The sequence below is a fragment of the Antechinus flavipes genome, chromosome 2, assembly GCF_016432865.1.
Source record: "Antechinus flavipes isolate AdamAnt ecotype Samford, QLD, Australia chromosome 2, AdamAnt_v2, whole genome shotgun sequence".
NCBI lineage: Eukaryota > Metazoa > Chordata > Mammalia > Dasyuromorphia > Dasyuridae > Antechinus > Antechinus flavipes.
In genome coordinates, this window is record NC_067399.1 from 103122677 (window position 1) to 103133287 (window position 10611).

At 31.8% G+C, this 10611-nt stretch overlaps 1 long non-coding RNA gene across 1 annotated transcript; it reads left to right on the forward strand.

Annotated features, from left to right (window-relative positions):
* The first annotated feature begins 6588 nt into the window (after positions 1–6588).
* On the forward strand, positions 6589–10135 carry LOC127548087 (uncharacterized). Its single transcript, XR_007950316.1, has 3 exons — positions 6589–6688; positions 8956–9074; positions 9968–10135. It is a non-coding gene; the product is annotated as an uncharacterized LOC127548087 (long non-coding RNA).
* The last annotated feature ends 476 nt before the right edge of the window (positions 10136–10611 follow it).

Below are 10611 nucleotides of genomic sequence, written 5' to 3' on the forward strand. Positions count from 1 at the left end.
AAATAGTGAATAAACATTTATTAAGTGTTTATTATGTACTAGACCCTATGCTAAGTGTTGAATATTTGCTTACAGATGCTTTTCTCTGTAACAGAAGAGGGGAAAAATTCATAAATATAAAAAGGAATTGGATTCCTATGACATTTTCTTGAATTTGTGAAGTAGAAAAGTTTTTCAAATCCATGTGCCTTTTAAAGACAAAAATATATATTAGTGGGATCAAATATATGTGTTTTTTAAAAAAATAATTAATTGGTAAATTCATTTGTTTCAGCTGGAAAACCTTTAACAAGTAAAGAGGAAATCAAAGGGATTCATTGGACTGCCTGGACCTGTGTGATTGGGCCTGAAGTGAGTGGAATTTGGCCCAAATACAATGACATTACTGATATCAACTCAGTAGATGCAAATTACAACAGTTCAGTGCTAGTCACTGGAGATGACTTTGGACTGGTTAAATTATTTAAATTTCCTTGTCTAAAGAAAGGTAAGAAATTATAATTTTGCCTCTAAGGAGGCAAGGCCAAATATTTTGCTGACTTTTTATAATGTTATACAGATAATATCTCTGCATGACTTAACTAAAACATTTTCTTCTTTGGACCAATTCATGAGAACTACTTATCTTCTTTCTAATATTTATTCTAAAATAAAAAGAAATCTGTTGAATATCTGTCTTATAGCTACTGAATCAATACTCACTCACTGTTCAACATATCTGAAAATGTTTTTAATGGATCTGCAAACAAAAACACAAGTACTCAATCTAGAGCTGTCACTATTTTATAATTTGAAAACATAATTTAAACTTTCACATTATTAAATAAATCAATTTTATTTTCTGTCATAAGTATCCTTATTACAAAATGCCTTCAGGATAGTCTGCTTATTAATTTTAATTAATTAATACTTAATTGTTAATATTATTACATTATTAATTTTAATTAATATGATTAATAAATATAATATGACATATTATATTTATTAATTATATGATCCTAGTCACTCTAAATCTATAATACTATGAAATACAAATATGTATATTATATCAAAATATTATATTAAATGATCCTTATAATTCTAAATCTATTATGCTATATGATATAACTATGCATATTATATTGTATCATATCATATATTATATGACCCTGATAATTCTAAATCTGTGATACTATATAATATAAATACATATTATATTGTATTATATATCACATCACCTTAGTAGCTCCAATGATTTATGATACTATTTTCTGTGCTACAGTTCAGAGAGACAAGTTCTGAGAGCATTTGGGGATAATAGCTATCTCGAGCCAGAGGATAGACTTGACTCACACCCAAAAAAGGGTGTTTACACAAGTCCACAAGAGGGCAGACTGAGAGAAAGGAAGAGAATCTATATAAGCTGATAAGCAAAATAGCCTCAAGAAAATACTGAATTAGAATTCTTGGATGCCAGTCAGTTTTCAAACCCTATTATGAGAAAAACAAAATAAATACAAAACTATCTTATTAAAGGCTAAAAATTATTCGGTGGTTCTACTACTATTTGATACATTTGATTGAATCCATATATAAATCATGAATCCATGACCAGTAAGAGTTCAGATTCAGTGTTCTGTTCTCCATCAAGAGATCAACTCTAAATCCTCCAAAATACTATTGTCTTAATGACTTTGCTTTAAACAGATGTGGATTTTACCTTGATCTGACAAAATATTTCTTTAATTCTCTATTTTGCATGAGTGGGCAATCTTCATGATCATTAGTATTCCTCAAATAAGACTTTTCTGAGAATTTTCAACTAAATGTCCTAAAATCTTACCTTAGGAGAATTAATCACCACTGGCTGAGTAATATTTCAAATGATTTTTAAAAATAGACTAAGGAATAAGAATGAGAATTATAATCACAAATGTATTTTCCATTAAGTTTTTTTTTTTTGCAATCAGATTTAAAAAAAAAATTTAAATATTAAAAGTAGTACTTACCTATCATGAATAATAAAACTACTACCATGGATGATTGACAAAATGGACATCAATTTAACAGAATACTAAGACTAAGACAGAAGAAAAACCTTAACATTCTGAAAAAAAAATTGGCCAAATTCTAACTATCATCTGAAAGACTAGTTCCTACTAGATGAGGAAATTGGATTCAGAATGTAAGTCAGGAAGCTTGGGAACTTCTTAATTCCTTAAAATTTACTAAGTACCTTTCAACATATTGGTAGTCTTATATCTTATGTCTTATGGCAGTTATATGTCACAGAAACTCTGGGAAGAATTAACACACTTTCCAAAATGCCCAACTTGCTGACAAGAACAGATGTACACAATTATAGTCTCAGAATTGGGATCTCAGGAACTATCCAATCCAACCCATATCTGAGCAATAATCCTTTCTACAAAATACCCAGCAAGTGGTCCTTCGGCCTTTTTTTCCTTGAAGAACTCGAATGAGGGGGAAACCCATTATTTCCTAAAAGAGACCTTTCTATTTTGGAGTTGTAATTATTGGGTGCCTTTCCTTACATAAAAAAGGTAAATTATCTCTTCAACTCACTACCTGTGACAAAATGAAATGAGTCTAATCTCTCTTGCATGTGACAATTCTTCAAACATTTAAAAATAACTACTGCATCTTTCCTTATTTTCTCTTCTCTGGACTATACAGTTATAATTCATTCCTTCAATTAGTTCTTCTAGGCAGGATGTCTGTGTCCTTCAGCAGCTTAGCTCTCCTTCCTTGGACCTTCTTCAGTTATAAATGTTCTTCTAAAATTGTGGCACAAATAGCTGAACCCATTATTCTAGATTAAGCCTGACGAGGGCAAAATTAGATGGTACTATCATATCTCTAAATTTGAACTCACTGTTTTTCTTTTTTTTTTTTAAATTTTTATTTAATAATAACTATATTGACAGAATCCATGCCAGGGTAATTTTTTTACAACATTATCCCTTGCACTAGTTTCTGTTCTGATTTTTCCCCTCCCTCCCTCCACCCCCTCCCCTAGATGGCAAGCAGTCCTATATATGTTGGATATGTTGCAGTATATCCTAGATACAATATATGTTTGCAGAACCGAACAGTTCTTTTGTTGCACAGGGAGAATTGGATTCAGAAGGTATAAGTAACCCGGGAAGAAAAACAAAAATGCAGATAGTTCACATTCGTTTCCCAGTGTTCTTTCTTTGGCTGTAGCTGCTTCTGTCCATCATTTATCAATTGAAACTCAGGTCTCTTTGTCAAAGAAATCCACTTCCATCAGAATACATCCTCATACAATATCGTTGTCGAAGTGTATAACGATCTTCTGATTCTGCTCATTTCACTTAGCATCAGTTCACGTAAGTCTTGCCAATCCTCTCTGTATTCATCCTGCTGGTCATTTCTTACAGAACAATAATATTCCATAACATTCATATACCACAATTTACCCAGCCATTCTCCAATTGATGGGTATCCATTCATTTTCCAGTTTCTAGCCATTACAAACAGGGCTGCTACAAACATTTTGGCACATACAGGTCCCTTTCCCTTCTTTAGTATTTCTTTGGGATATAAGCCCAATAGAAACACTGCTGGATCAAAGGGTATGCACAATTTGATAACTTTTTGGGCATAATTCCAGATTGCTCTCCAGAATGGTTGGATTCGTTTACAACTCCACCAACAGTGCATTAGTGTCCCAGTTTTCTTGCATCCCCTCCAACATTCATCATTATTTTTTCTTGTCATCTTAGCCAATCTGACGGGTGTGTAGTGGTATCTCAGAGTTGTCTTAATTTGCATTTCTCTGATCAATAATGATTTGGAACACTCTTTCATATGAGTGGTAATAGTTTCGATTTCATCCTCTGAAAATTGTCTGTTCATATCCTTTGACCATTTATCAATTGGAGAATGGCTTGATTTCTTATAAATTTGAGTCAGTTCTCTATATATTTTGGAAATGTGGCCTTTATCAGAACCTTTAACTGTGAAGATGTTTTCCCAGTTTGTTGCTTCCCTTCTAATCTTGTTTGCATTAGTTTTATTTGTACAAAGGCTTTTTAATTTGATGTAATCAAAATTTTCTATTTTGTGATCAGTAATGGTCTCTAGTTCATCTTTGGTCACAAATTTCTTTCTCCTCCACAAGTCTGAGAGATAAACTATTCTATGTTCCTCTAATTTATTTATAATCTCGTTCTTTATGCCTAGGTCATGGACCCATTTTGATCTTATCTTGGTATATGGTGTTAAGTGTGGGTCCATGCCTAATTTCTGCCATACTAATTTCCAATTATCCCAGCAGTTTTTATCAAATAATGAATTCTTATCCCAGAAGTTAGGGTCTTTGGGTTTGTCAAACACTAGATTGCTATCGTTGACTATTCTGTCTTGTGAACCTAACCTTTTCCACTGATCCACTAATCTATTTCTTAGCCAATACCAAATGGTTTTGGTGACTGCTGCTTTATAATATACTCACTGTTTTTCTTAATGAAGGGTAGGATCATGTTAGTTTTGAAGACAACCATAATCAATCACACTACTGACTCACCTTGAACATGATATCCACTAAAAGCCCCAGATCTTTTCCAACCATAGTTACCTCTTCATTGTGTACTTGTAAAATTGATTTTTAACCCAAGTATAAGAGTCTACATTTATCTCTATTGAATTTCTTATTGTTATAGTCATCCTGGTGTTAAGATTTTATTAGATCATAATTATCCTCCAATGTTTCAACTATCACTTCTAATTTGGTATCATCTGCAAACCTGAAATTCTTTCCAGGATATACAAAGACATTTATTTATTTTTAAGTGGCTTATATTTCACTACAGACCAAATAAGCAGCTCACATAAATGATTATAATCATCATTAATGTTATTATATAGATTTTCTATGTGTTTTCTACTTATCTATAAACACTGTCATTGTCAATAATTTCCTCCCATAATCAGTGCTGTTTTATGTCTTTGTTTAAGCCTTTGCTAAAAATGTTAAATAGCACAGAGACAAGTGCATATCCCCACATTATTTCATTAAAGATAAACATCTTTCCAAGGTAACATGGAGCCTTCAAAAACTATCCTTTGGTTCTGGCCTCTTACCCTATTCTGAAGACACATAACTATCTAGTTCTCTGTCTCCGTTTTTTCCATAAGAATGCCACAAATTATTGCCAAGTGTTTTGCAAAAATCCAGTTTCTTTCATAAATCCATATTCTTTATTGAATAAAATAATAGCATTATTTTACCTGCTAAATAGGAGCTATTAAACTATTCATTCTTTGTTATTAGTTTGAGCATCAAATTATATAGTAAGCAGTCTTACTTTCAAATATATATAAAGATTTTGTTCCTCAAAGTGAGGAATAGCTTTCATTTAGTTTGATCAATGAACTTATAATATTACTTAACTATGTTTTTCCATATGTATATTTCAGGAGCTAAATTTAGGAAGTATGTTGGCCATTCAGCTCATGTAACGAATGTGCGCTGGTCACATGATTTCCAGTGGGTGTTGAGTACAGGAGGTGCTGACCACTCGGTTTTTCAATGGAGATTTATTCCAGAAGGTGTAACCAATGGTATCCTTGATTCAGCATCCCTGGGTAAATGTCACTTTTTTAAAAAACATTAATTTTATCTCACTATTTTTAAAAGCTATAAGTTTTGTACAATAGAGTAACCAATAAACATTTATTATTCCTTATATTTATTTACTAATTTCTATACTTATTTATTAATAAATATTATAATTATTAACTTCTACAGTATTTATATCAACCTAGAGAATAGAAAGCAAGAAGAGACAAAAAAACAAATATTTAACTTTGCGGTTGATTATTATAAATCAATGAGCTATTTCCATTATTTTAAAAATCTTTTTTTTAATGCCATGTCTAGACTACAAGTATGAGGGAGCCATGAAGAACATCATTTCTGACGGAAATGTCAGTGCCAAGAACAACCATCAAATATTATATGTCCAATTAGCCTTAGAAATAATGTAACTTATGCGAATATGAATATGAATATTTGGTGAATTTGATGATTGGCAAAGCACTGTTTGCAATCTGATTTATACATCTTTATTTATATTTGTTGTGATATCACCAAGACAGATGGCTATAAAACTGAAAAAAGTGACAAAATGTTCTTTTGGAAGTTGTTCTGTGGTAGTTTAGGCCACAAGCCATTTCTGGCACTAGATTGGATATTTAAACAGAAAAATAAAGTGTTACTTCATGAACTATAAAGTTGGATTATCCCCATCATGCTTGTTGCCATCTAGTTTGACTTGAAATTCTAACATTTTTTCAAAGCCAGGTCATTTTCCAGCCATCAGGTGGAGTCTGTGGCCCTTAAAGACTCCTGCTTATAATAAAATATGAATTTGCCCAGTCTACTTATGGGGAATATTCAAAGTTGCTGATATAAAATTGGTACCACAGAACAGTACAATTAAAACTTAACAATATCTTAAAGAAAACAATGTTTAAAGATTTTACTTTAGTTGAGTCTCTTTTTTTAAGCTTGGAGATGCAATTGGAAAATTAGCATTTTTATGTTTTTACAGAGGGTGGCAATGATTCATACAGTGAAGAATCTGATTCTGATTTATCAGATGTGCCAGAGTTGGACTCAGATATCGAGCAAGAAGCTCAAATCAACTATGAGCGCCAGGTCAGTAACGATGGTCATAGGTCATATGTGATTTGTGCTAGCTTTGATTCAGTTGCAAAAATGTATCTGGCCCTCATGCTTAGGGAAAAAATTAGGAAATGTTGTCTGAAATTTTCATTTAATAAAATAAAATTAAAGTCTTGTCATATCATGTAATTCACTAAAGTAAAAATGGAAGTGGAAACAGAAATTTCAAGAATTAGTTTGTCACTCTTGAGGTTTCCTGTATCTACTCTGTAATTTAGTTTGTAATCTAATCTGTATTTACTTGGAAAAAAACAACAATCAAAAAACCCCAAATGTCACACTTTTCTATTCCCATAACAGGTTTAAAAGAACAACAACAATAATAAAGTATCATCTTTGTATAATTTTCTTTTGAAGCATGTTCATTTATATTTTGTACTATAACCCATTATCCTGTCCTGTCTTAACTGATTCCTGTCATCTTTTTGTTAGAGTAAAATCCTAGATGCAGTATACATAATTTCTGTGGTCAGAATTTCTTTCTAATAGGCATATTAGAAAATTATATCCAAATTAAATTTTATTTTCTCGAAAATAAATATTTTTTCTTTAACAAAAAATGTCTAATATGAAAAAGAAGAAAGAGAAAGCATAGATTCCAGAAGAATGTTTAACATTATTTAAATGACAAATACTTTGATAACAGTAGATCACAAAAAATGTTTATTTTCTTTTTCTTTGAGGAATCTGGATACCACAGTAGATATAGTGCTGGACCTAGATCTGAATTCAAATGCTGCCTCAGACACTTAATAGCTTTAGTAACCCTGGGCAAGCCATTTAACTTCTCTCTCAGTTTCCTCAATTATAAAAGGACTTGACTAAAAGATTCAAATATTTGGTGCAGAAAAAAGTTCATTGTATTTGTATATTTCTATATCCATGTCCAGGCTTTTATTTCTAAAATATATGACACATATTATTTCACATATGTATTCAAAATTCCTGACTGTGCAGAGATTATCATCCCTATTTTGTTATTCAGTCATTTTTCAGTTATCTCCAATTCTTCATAACCCCATTTGGGAGTTTATTGGTAAGAATACTAGAGTGGCTTGATATTTCCTTCTCCAGGTTATTTTACATAGGAGGAAACTAAGGCAGAGTTATATGACATGCTGAGGGTCCCAAAGCATGTCAGCTTTGAACTCATGAGTCTTCCTGACTCTAGAACGAGCACTGTATCACCTAGATACCCTATTTTACAAGTTGGAATTTAAACCCAGACAGGTTAAATGAATCATCAAATAATGTTTTAGAGAGCCAAAGTATCATCGAAATTCTTGATTCTAGTCCAGCATTTTGAACTAGATTCAGAAGTTCAGAAGAATCAGGTATACAATGTATATAAGCACATCTGTTGTAGAGTTTGATTATGATGAGTTATAAAAAAGAAATTCAAATATGTGATTTGCGCCAAACTTTCCTAACTCAGCTTACTAATTTTGGGTTTGGCAAAAGAGTGATTATTCTGATGATTTTTTAAGATTAAGATCAAATCCTGAGTGATATCAGCAGTCTGTTTCTTATTTCTTTTAATGACAAAATATAATTAAATTGGAACATCCTATCATATAGTTTAGAAACAAATTTTATTTTATGAAACTTTGTCATCAATTTCTATAAAATGCTTCCTTACTTTGACTTCAGAGTACACACACAGTAAGCAATAAATAAATGCTATGAAATGACCCTTAGGCAGTATAGAGAATCTAGGCAAAGACTAAGCTAAATAGATCTAATCCTACAACTCAAATATTTTCCTTTTAGAACATATTATAATAAAAAATGAAAATGATTACAATGTGAAATTCTGAGAACTCCATGCCTTAAATTCATGAGTTTCAAATCTCAAGCATTTTAATTAAAGTCATTGAGAGTTTCCTTAGAAGACTTTATGACAGCAAAAACAATTATCTTTGTATTCCTGTATCTGTTCATTTTCATGAGTGTTTAGAATTTGCTAGTAATGAAATTCAGTGTTTTTCAGGGTAAGTTGTCTTTAGCAAAGCACATAATAGAATGTATCTGAGATAAAAGAAAAAAGCTTCAAATCTAGTAGTTTGAGAGCCATTCAGTGCTAAGAATTATATCTTAGCATATCTTCACATATTCCATATGTCATTTTAGTAAATATGGTTTTGAAGAAATTAAAGATTTACTGATAACGATAAAGAGAAACCATTCTTTACAAACCCAGACAAAGGATTTTTAATTAAAAGTTTCCATTCTTCCTTAAGGTTTACAAAGAAGATCTACCTCAGCTGAAACAACAAAGTAAAGAGAAAAACCATTCTGTGCCCTTCCTTAAAAGAGAAAAAGCTCCAGAGGACAGTTTGAAGCTACAGTTCATACATGGGTATGGTGTCTCCACTGTGGTTTCCCTCATTACTTTTCTGTTGTATTTCCCCCTTTTTAAAATTTCTTTACTCAAGACATCACTGTGTGTACTTCCAGTCTCACATGATTAGGGATCTTAATCTATGGTAGCTTAATGTACAGCCATCTTTCTGCCTATTAAAAATGGAAGTTTTCAGGGCAGCTAGGTGGTGCAGTAGATAGAGCACCAGCCCTTAAGTCAGGAGGACCTGAATGCAAATGTGACCTCAGATACTTCATACTTCCTAGCTGTGTGATCCTGAGCAAGTCACTTAACCCCAATTGCCTCAGCAAAAAAAAAGAAAAAAGAAAAAAGAAAGAAAAAGAAAAAAAGAGAAGAATGGTAGTTTTGTCCAATATATGCCTGTGTTTTTGGAAATCCTGCTCCCTCAGATTATGAAGATGTGTCCAGTTGTTTCAGTCTAAATTTAGGTTGCCCACACAAGACAAAATAATTTCTCAAATTCAGAAATAACTCTTTCTTGCAAAAATGTGATAATTATGGACTTCTCACATTTCACTTATACTTTTTTTTTTTTTGCAGCTAGGGAAAAAGAATATACCTATGCAGTTACCTCCACTTAACCTCCACTACTTTCAATTGTTCTCTACCTCTATTATATCTGTAACCTTCATGGCAGTAGTTGTTAAGCATGCTTAATATGAGGATAAATCTTTTTTCCCTGTAGTGCTAAATAGCACCTTATTTTCTTTTTGGACCTTCTTGGCAAATGGTGGAAACATTTGCTGCTCCACTAATGTCAATAATAATTTAGTATGCTACCTATGCTTTTTAAGAATTCCTTATTAATTCATTTGCTTCTTGTTCAATTAATTTTGTGTTTTCTGGACTTTTAAAAATATCTGTTTCAGTTATAGAGGCTATGACTGTAGAAATAATCTGTTCTATACCCAAACTGGAGAGGTGGTCTACCATATTGCAGCAGTTGCAGTTGTGTACAATAGGCAACAACACTCCCAAAGATTGTATCTGGGACATGATGATGACATCCTCAGCCTGGCTATTCATCCAGTGAAAGACTATGTAGCCACTGGACAGGTATGTATCTTTTCTTACATAGTCCTAAAGTCACTTTTACCCTTTTTTTCACCTTTCTTTTATTCTTCACCTTTACCCTCAAGAAAAAAAATGTATTTAATTTTGAATTTAGTTTATATATTACATTTTATGAAATTTAGTATCAACAGATATGAGCCTGAAAGTCAAAATAAATATTTGTTTGATCAACTCATTATTATAAATATGTAAAAAGCACTGTTTATGTGGTGAGAACCTTAAAGGATATCCTAAACCAAAAGATATATACCAGCAGACATAGAAACATAAACATAGACAGAAATAGATATATAACATGTCTATAAAAATAGGCATAGACATAGACGTAGAGACACAGAATTCATTAGATTGTGAGATCCTTGTAACAGGGACTGTCTTTTTGAGTTTTTTTGTTTTGTTTTGTTTTGTTTTGTTTTGTTTTGTATTTCCAGTGCTAGAA